Below are 9,602 nucleotides of genomic sequence, written 5' to 3'. Positions count from 1 at the left end.
GCCTTCAAACGGCCAATGAAACCGTCACACGCAGCCCGAATGTTGTTCTGCGTATTTTGGCCCATTCCCGGCGAAACGCTTGCTTGAGGTGATCGACACTTTGGTATTTTTAGTGCCAACTTTGCTTTCCAAAATGCTCCATACACAATAGTGAAGCGGATTCTTGGGTGGCGCGTGCTGAGTGCGTTGATGCTGAGTCCTGTTGGAATGTCCAAGGTCCGCGGCCAAAATGTTTGCGTGCCCAAGGCTTAAATACACCCTCCAGAATATTTTCGCGATAATATTCGGCATTTATTCTAATGCCACGGTCGCTTCACCACTTTTAACCAAGCGAAGCAACTTTTTAGCTCTTTTGAGACCTTTTTTTTCTGTTGCGGTGCAAGGTCTTGCACTTTTTGGAATTTTAATGGCTTTACCCCGAGCTCATTTTTCAATATTTGTCGAATGTAATATTGCGATATGTTCAGCTTACAAGCCATTTTTCGGCTACTGTGACGCGGGTTTTGATCAAGTCGCTTCTTTACTTTTCGAACCATTTCTGCTGATGTTGCTGTTTTCTTCCGTCCACTTTCTTGACGTCGAGCTACATTGCCAGTATCACGATAACGAGCGATGGTACGAGACACAAAAGATTTATTCACATTTAAATGCTGGATTGCTCTAACGACAACCACTTGTGGTTTTCCAGCCAAACATAAAGAATTCACACTATCACCCTTGGATTCCATCACGAATAACGTCTTTTTTTTTTTTTTTTGGAAAATTCTCACCAAAATGCTTTTTTGCGCTTGTAGACAATATAATAAGCTGACACTGGAAAAATTTTAACAGCTGTCGGAGTGGCTTAAAAATTACAACAGTCACCCTGTACATCATTTGATACGGATACAACATGGCTAACCAAAATAACGGTTTTAGACCCTAGGTCTTGTTAAACCAAATCCGTTTCAAGACATATGGAGTCGATCTATGGGTATCCGTCCGTCCGCCTGTCTGGCTGGTGTGCACGATAACTCTCAAACTGAGTATCCAATTCGATCCAAACTTGGTACTACGCCATATTATTGTCATTAAATAGTCCACTCCTTCTGATACCTCCCCCACAAAATGTCAACATTTCCAAAGAAAATAATTTACCGCATAGAAAGAGAAAAGATAATCCGCTTTTGCTCCAACTTTGCACATCCTAATATTTCCATCACTGCTATGTCAGGTGCGAAAATGGACAATATCGGTCCACTCCATCGAAGTTGTCTCCATAGACAACATGTTCGAAGTTGTCTCCATAGACAACATGCTCGAAGTCGTCTCCATAGACGACAAGTTCGAAGTCGTCCCCATAGACGACAAGTTCGAAGTCGTCTCCATAGACGACAAGTTCGAAGTCGTCTCCATAGACGAGTTTGAAGTCGTCTCCATAGACGACTAGTTCGAAGTCGTCTCCATAGACGACAAGTTCGAAGCTTTCTCCATAGACGACAAGTTCGAAGTCGTCTCCATAGACGACATGTTCGAAGTCGTCTCCATAGAAGACAAGTTCGAAGTCGTCTCCATAGACAACATGTTCGAAGCTTTCTCCATAGACGACAAGTTCGAAGTCGTCTCCATAGACGACATGTTCGAAGTCGTTTCCATAGACAACAAGTTCGAAGTCGTCTCCATAGACGATAAGTTCGAAGTCGTCTCCATAGACGACATGTTCGAAGTCGTCTCCATAGACGAGTTTGAAGTTGTCTCCATAGACGACATGTTCGAAGTCGTCTCCATAGACGAGTTTGAAGTTGTCTACATAGACGACAAGTTCGAAGTAGTCTCCATAGAACAAGTTCGAAGTCGTCTCCATAGAACAAGTTCGAAGTCGTCTCCAAGACGACAAGTTTGAGGTCGTCTCCATACACGAGTTTGAAGTCGTCTACATAGACGACAAGTTCGAAGTCGTCTCCATAGACGAGTTTGAAGTCGTCTCCATAGACGATGTTGCTGTTTTCTTCCGTCCACTTTCTTGACGTCGAGCTACATTGCCAGTATCACGATAACGAGCGATGGTACGAGACACAAAAGATTTATTCACATTTAAATGCTGGATTGCTCTAACGACAACCACTTGTGGTTTTCCAGCCAAACATAAAGAATTCACACTATCACCCTTGGATTCCATCACGAATAACGTCTTTTTTTTTTTTTTTTTTTGGAAAATTCTCACCAAAATGCTTTTTTGCGCTTGTAGACAATATAATAAGCTGACACTGGAAAAATTTTAACAGCTGTCGGAGTGGCTTAAAAATTACAACAGTCACCCTGTACATCATTTGATACGGATACAACATGGCTAACCAAAATAACGGTTTTAGACCCTAGGTCTTGTTAAACCAAATCCGTTTCAAGACATATGGAGTCGATCTATGGGTATCCGTCCGTCCGCCTGTCTGGCTGGTGTGCACGATAAGTCTCAATCTGAGTATCCAATTCGATCCAAACTTGGTACTACGCCATATTATTGTCATTAAATAGTCCACTCCTTCTGATACCTCCCCCACAAAATGTCAACATTTCCAAAGAAAATAATTTACCGCATAGAAAGAGAAAAGATAATCCGCTTTTGCTCCAACTTTGCACATCCTAATATTTCCATCACTGCTATGTCAGGTGCGAAAATGGACAATATCGGTCCACTCCATCGAAGTTGTCTCCATAGACAACATGTTCGAAGTTGTCTCCATAGACAACATGCTCGAAGTCGTCTCCATAGACGACAAGTTCGAAGTCGTCTCCATAGACAACATGTTCGAAGCTTTCTCCATAGACGACAAGTTCGAAGTCGTCTCCATAGACGACATGTTCGAAGTCGTTTCCATAGACAACAAGTTCGAAGTCGTCTCCATAGACGACAAGTTCGAAGTCGTCTCCATAGACGAGTTTGAAGTCGTCTCCATAGACGACTAGTTCGAAGTCGTCTCCATAGACGACAAGTTCGAAGCTTTCTCCATAGACGACAAGTTCGAAGTCGTCTCCATAGACGACAAGTTCGAAGCTTTCTCCATAGACGACAAGTTCGAAGTCGTCTCCATAGACGACATGTTCGAAGTCGTCTCCATAGAAGACAAGTTCGAAGTCGTCTCCATAGACAACATGTTCGAAGCTTTCTCCATAGACGACAAGTTCGAAGTCGTCTCCATAGACGACATGTTCGAAGTCGTTTCCATAGACAACAAGTTCGAAGTCGTCTCCATAGACGATAAGTTCGAAGTCGTCTCCATAGACGACATGTTCGAAGTCGTCTCCATAGACGAGTTTGAAGTTGTCTCCATAGACGACATGTTCGAAGTCGTCTCCATAGACGAGTTTGAAGTTGTCTACATAGACGACAAGTTCGAAGTAGTCTCCATAGAACAAGTTCGAAGTCGTCTCCATAGAACAAGTTCGAAGTCGTCTCCAAGACGACAAGTTTGAGGTCGTCTCCATACACGAGTTTGAAGTCGTCTACATAGACGACAAGTTCGAAGTCGTCTCCATAGACGAGTTTGAAGTCGTCTCCATAGACGACTAGTTCGAAGTCGTCTCCATAGACGACAAGTTCGAAGCTTTCTCCATAGACGACAAGTTCGAAGTCGTCTCCATAGACGACATGTTCGAAGTCGTCTCCATAGAAGACAAGTTCGAAGTCGTCTCCATAGACGACAAGTTCGAAGTCGTCTCCATAGACGACAAGTTCGAAGTCGTCTCCATAGACGAGTTTGAAGTCGTCTCCATAGACGACTAGTTCGAAGTCGTCTCCATAGACGACAAGTTCGAAGCTTTCTCCATAGACGACAAGTTCGAAGTCGTCTCCATAGACGACATGTTCGAAGTCGTCTCCATAGAAGACAAGTTCGAAGTCGTCTCCATAGACAACATGTTCGAAGCTTTCTCCATAGACGACAAGTTCGAAGTCGTCTCCATAGACGACATGTTCGAAGTCGTTTCCATAGACAACAAGTTCGAAGTCGTCTCCATAGACGATAAGTTCGAAGTCGTCTCCATAGACGACATGTTCGAAGTCGTCTCCATAGACGAGTTTGAAGTTGTCTCCATAGACGACATGTTCGAAGTCGTCTCCATAGACGAGTTTGAAGTTGTCTACATAGACGACAAGTTCGAAGTAGTCTCCATAGAACAAGTTCGAAGTCGTCTCCATAGAACAAGTTCGAAGTCGTCTCCAAGACGACAAGTTTGAGGTCGTCTCCATACACGAGTTTGAAGTCGTCTACATAGACGACAAGTTCGAAGTCGTCTCCATAGACGAGTTTGAAGTCGTCTCCATAGACGACTAGTTCGAAGTCGTCTCCATAGACGACAAGTTCGAAGCTTTCTCCATAGACGACAAGTTCGAAGTCGTCTCCATAGACGACATGTTCGAAGTCGTCTCCATAGAAGACAAGTTCGAAGTCGTCTCCATAGACGACAAGTTCGAAGTCGTCTCCATAGACGACATGTTCGAAATCATCTCCATAGACAAGAAGTTCGAAGTCGTCTCCATAGACAACAAGTTCGAAGTCGTCTCCATAGACGACAAGTTCGAAGTCGTCTCCATAGACGACATGTTCGAAGTCGTCTCCATAGACGAGTTTGAAGTTGTCTCCATAGACGACATGTTCGAAGTCGTCTCCATAGACGAGTTTGAAGTTGTCTACATAGACGACAAGTTCGAAGTAGTCTCCATAGAACAAGTTCGAAGTCGTCTCCATAGAACAAGTTCGAAGTCGTCTCCAAGACGACAAGTTTGAGGTCGTCTCCATACACGAGTTTGAAGTCGTCTACATAGACGACAAGTTCGAAGTCGTCTCCATTGACGACATGTTTGAAGTCGTCTCCATAGACGACAAGTTCGAAGTCGTCTCCATAGACGACATGTTCGTAGTCGTCTCCATAGACGACAAGTTCGAAGTCGTCTGCATAGACGACAAGTTCGAAGTCGTCTGCATAGACAACAAGTTCGAAGTCGTCTGCATAGACGCAAGTTCGATGTCGTCTTCAAGACGACAAGTTCGAAGTCGTCTCAATAGACGACATATTCGAAGTCGTCTCCATAAACGACATGTTCGAAGTCGTCTCCATAGAAGACAAGTTCGAAGTCGTCTCCAAAGACGGCAAGTTCGAAGTCGTCTCCGTAGAGGACAAGTTCGAAGTCGTCTCCATAGACGACAAGTTCGAAGTCGTCTCCATACAGGACATGTTCGAAGTCGTCTCCGTAAACAACAATTTCGAAGTCGTCTCCATAGACAACAAGTTCGAAGTCGTCTCCATAGACGACAAGTTCGAAGTCGTCTGCATAGACGCAAGTTCGATGTCGTCTTCAAGACGACAAGTTCGAAGTCGTCTCAATAGACGACATATTCGAAGTCGTCTCCATAAACGACATGTTCGAAGTCGTCTCCATAGAAGACAAGTTCGAAGTCGTCTCCAAAGACGGCAAGTTCGAAGTCGTCTCCGTAGAGGACAAGTTCGAAGTCGTCTCCATAGACGACAAGTTCGAAGTCGTCTCCATAGACGACAAGTTCGAAGTCGTCTCCATACACGACATGTTCGAAGTCGTCTCCGTAGACAACAAGTTCGAAGTCATCTCCATAGACAACAAGTCCGAAGTCGTCTCCATAGACGACAAGTCCTAAGCCGTCGACATGTTCGAAGTCGTCTCCATAGACGACAAGTTCGAAGTCGTCTGCATAGACGACAAGTTCGAAGTCGTCTGCATAGACAACAAGATCGAAGTCGTCTCCATAGACTACAAGTTCGAAGTCGTCTCCATACAGGACATGTTCGAAGTCGTCTCCGTAAACAACAATTTCGAAGTCGTCTCCATAGACGACAAGTTCGAAGTCGTCTCCGTAGACAACAAGTTCGAAGTCATGTCCATAGACAACAAGTTCGAAGTTGTCTCCATAGACGGCAAGTTCGAAGTCGTCTCCATAGACGGCAAGTTCTAAGCCGTCTCCATAGACAACAAGTTCGAAGTCGTCTCCATAGACGACAAGTTCGAAGTCGTCTTAATAGACGACATATTCGAAGTCGTCCCCATAAACGACATGTTCGAAGTCGTCTCCATAGACAACAAGTTCGAAGTCGTCTCCATAGACGGAAGTTCGAAGTCGTCTTCAATACGACAAGTTCGAAATCGTCTCCATAAACGACAAGTTCGAAGTCCTCTCCATAGACGACAAGTTCGAAGCCGTCTCAATAGACGACAAGTTCGAAGTCGTCTCCATAGACGACAAGTTCGAAGTCGTCTCCATAGACGACAAGTTCGAAGTTTTCTCCATAGACGACAAGTTCGAAGTCGTCTCCATAGACGAGTTTGAAGTTGTCTCCATAGACGAGTTTGAAGTTGTCTACATAGAGGACAAGTTCGAAGTCGTCTCCATAGACGACAAGTTCGAAGTCGACGCCATAGACGACAAGTTGGAAGTCGCCTCCGTAGACGACAAGTTCGAAGTCGTCTCCATAGACAACAAGTTCGAAGTCGTCTTCAATACGACAAGTTCGAAATCGTCTCCATAAACGACAAGTTCGAAGTCCTCTCCATAGACGACAAGTTCGAAGCCGTCTCAATAGACGACAAGTTCGAAGTCGTCTCCATAAACGACATGTTCGAAGTCGTCTCCATAGACGACAAGTTCGAAGTCGTCTCCATAAACGACATGTTCGAAGTCGTCTCCATAGACAACCATAGACGACAAGTTCGAAGTCGTCTCCATAAACGACATATTCGAAATCGTCTCCATAAACGACATGTTCGAAGTCGTCTCCATAGAAGACAAGTTCGAAGTCGTCTCCGTAGACAACAAGTTCGATGTCGTCTCCATAGACAACAAGTTCGAAGTCGTCTCCATAGACGAGTTTGAAGTTGTCTACATAGACGACAAGTTGGAAGTCGTCTCCATAGACGACAAGTTGGAAGTCGTCTCCATAGACGACAAGTTGGAAGTCGTCTGCATAGACGACAAGTTCGATGTCGTCTGCATAGACGACGAGTTCGAAGTCGTCTCAATAGACGGCATATTCAAAGTCGTCTCCATAAACGACATGTTCGTCTCCATAGACATTAAGTTCGAAGTCGTCTCCCTAGACGCAAGTTCGAAGTCTTCTCCATGGACGACAAATTCGAAGTCGTCACCATAGACGACAAGTTCGATGTCTTCTCCATAGACGACAGGTTCGAAGTCGTCTCCCTAGACTCAAGTTCGAAGTCTTCTCCATGGACGACAAGTTCGAAGTCGTCTCCATAGACGACAGGTTCGAAGTCGTCTGTATTGACGACATGTTCGAAGTCGTCTCCATATACGACAAGTTCGAAGTCGTCTCCATAGACGACAAGTTCGAAGTCGTCTCCGTAGACGACAAATTCGAAGTCGTCTCCATAGACGACATGTTCGAAGTCGTCTAAATAGACAACAAGTTCGAAGTCATCTACATAGACAAGTCTGAAGTCGTCTCTATAGACGAGTCTGAAGTCGTCTCTATAGACGAGTCTGAAGTCGTCTCTATAGACGACAAGTTCGAAGTCGCCTCCATAGACGACAAGTTCGAAGTCGTCTCCCTAGACGCAAGTTCGAAGTCTTCTCCATGGACGACAAATTCGAAGTCGTCACCATAGACGACAAGTTCGAAGTTTTCTCTATAGACGACAAGTTCGAAGTCGTCTCCATATAAGACATGTTCGAAGTCGTCTCCATAGACAAGTTTGAAGTTGTCTACATAGAGGACAAGTTCGAAGTCGTCTCCATAGACAACAAGTTCGAAGTCTTCTCCATGGACGACAAATTCGAAGTCGTCACCATAGACGACAAGTTCGAAGTTTTCTCTATAGACGACAAGTTCGAAATCGTCTCCATAAACGACAAGTTCGAAGTCCTCTCCATAGACGACAAGTTCGAAGTCGTCTCAATAGACGACATATTCGAAATCGTCTCCATAAACGACATGTTCGAAGTCGTCTCCATAGAAGACAAGTTCGAAGTCGTCTCCATAGTCAACAAGTTCGAAGTCGTCTCCAAAGACGGCAAGTTCGAAGTCGTCTCCGTAGAGGACAAGTTCGAAGTCGTCTCCATAGACGACAAGTTCGAAGTCGTCTCCATAGACGACAAGTTCGAAGTCGTCTCCATAGACGACAAGTTCGAAGTCGTCTCCGTAGACGACATGTTCGAAGTCGTCTTCATAGACAACAAGTTCGAAATCGTCTCCATAAACGACAAGTTCGAAGTCGACTCCATAGACGACAAATTCGAAGTCGTCTCCATAGACGACAAGTTCGAAGTCGTCTCCATAGACGACAAGTTCGAAGCTTTCTCCATAGACGACAAGTTCGAAGTCGTCTCCATAGACGACAAGTTCGAAGTTTTCTCCATAGACGACAAGTTCGAAGTCGTCTCCATAGAAGACATGTTCGAAGTCGTCTCCATAGACGAGTTTGAAGTTGTCTACATAGAGGACAAGTTCGAAGTCGTCTCCATAGACGACAAGTTCGAAGTCGCCTCCATAAACGACATGTTCGAAGTCGTCTCCATAGACAACAAGTTCGAAGTCGCCTCCATAGACGACAAGTTCGAAGTCGTCTCCATAAACGACAAGTTCGAAGTCGTCTCCATAGACGACAAGTTCGAAGTCTTCTCCATAGACGACATGTTCGAAGTCGTCTCCATAGACAACAAGTTCGAAGTCGTTTATATAAAAGACAAGTTCGAAGTCGTCTCCATAGACGACAATTTCGAAGTCGTCTATATAAACGACAAGTTCGAAGTCGTCTCCATAGACGACAATTTCGAAGTCGTCTCCATAGACGACAAGTTCGAAGTCGTCTCCGTAGACAACAAGTTCGATGTCGTCTCCATAGACAACAAGTTCGAAGTCGTCTCCATAGACGAGTTTGAAGTTGTCTACATAGACGACAAGTTGGAAGTCGTCTCCATAGACGACAAGTTGGAAGTCGTCTCCATAGACGACAAGTTGGAAGTCGTCTGCATAGACGACAAGTTCGATGTCGTCTGCATAGACGACGAGTTCGAAGTCGTCTCAATAGACGGCATATTCAAAGTCGTCTCCATAAACGACATGTTCGTCTCCATAGACATTAAGTTCGAAGTCGTCTCCCTAGACGCAAGTTCGAAGTCTTCTCCATGGACGACAAATTCGAAGTCGTCACCATAGACGACAAGTTCGATGTCTTCTCCATAGACGACAGGTTCGAAGTCGTCTCCCTAGACTCAAGTTCGAAGTCTTCTCCATGGACGACAAGTTCGAAGTCGTCTCCATAGACGACAGGTTCGAAGTCGTCTGTATTGACGACATGTTCGAAGTCGTCTCCATATACGACAAGTTCGAAGTCGTCTCCATAGACGACAAGTTCGAAGTCGTCTCCGTAGACGACAAATTCGAAGTCGTCTCCATAGACGACATGTTCGAAGTCGTCTAAATAGACAACAAGTTCGAAGTCATCTACATAGACAAGTCTGAAGTCGTCTCTATAGACGAGTCTGAAGTCGTCTCTATAGACGAGTCTGAAGTCGTCTCTATAGACGACAAGTTCGAAGTCGCCTCCATAGACGACAAGTTCGAAGTCGTCTCCCTAG

This window comes from Musca domestica, unplaced genomic scaffold (genome assembly GCF_030504385.1).
Source record: "Musca domestica strain aabys unplaced genomic scaffold, Musca_domestica.polishedcontigs.V.1.1 1, whole genome shotgun sequence".
Classification (NCBI taxonomy): domain Eukaryota; kingdom Metazoa; phylum Arthropoda; class Insecta; order Diptera; family Muscidae; genus Musca; species Musca domestica.
The sequence above is the reverse complement of the archived record's forward strand: the minus strand, read 5'-3'. Positions refer to the sequence as shown.